Source organism: Penaeus monodon, chromosome 30, assembly GCF_015228065.2.
Source record: "Penaeus monodon isolate SGIC_2016 chromosome 30, NSTDA_Pmon_1, whole genome shotgun sequence".
Classification (NCBI taxonomy): Eukaryota; Metazoa; Arthropoda; class Malacostraca; order Decapoda; family Penaeidae; genus Penaeus; species Penaeus monodon.
In genome coordinates this window covers 11,975,557-11,975,830 of record NC_051415.1, presented here as the reverse complement: position 1 = coordinate 11,975,830, position 274 = coordinate 11,975,557, and positions in this window count along the sequence as shown.

The following is a 274-nucleotide window of genomic DNA, read 5'->3' as shown; positions in this document are numbered from 1 at the left end:
ATCTCTCTCAAATATGATAATAGCCCTGACTCCGCGAAGCAAAAACGGATAAATTCCCGAGAGCTGTGACCCGTTTCGCCTCATAAAGAGAAACGGCAGAGAATTTCGATACGGAAATGAGCTCTCCGCCGAGGCCCGCGACGCCATTCGAATGACGTCACACCTCCTCCTCCTCCTCGAGGCGCAGACGGCGTCTGGGTCGGAGGCACTTGGGTGGACGCGGCCCCGGATGGCTAAGGCACGGGGCTGGCGGGGAGGTGTGCGGCCACTAAGG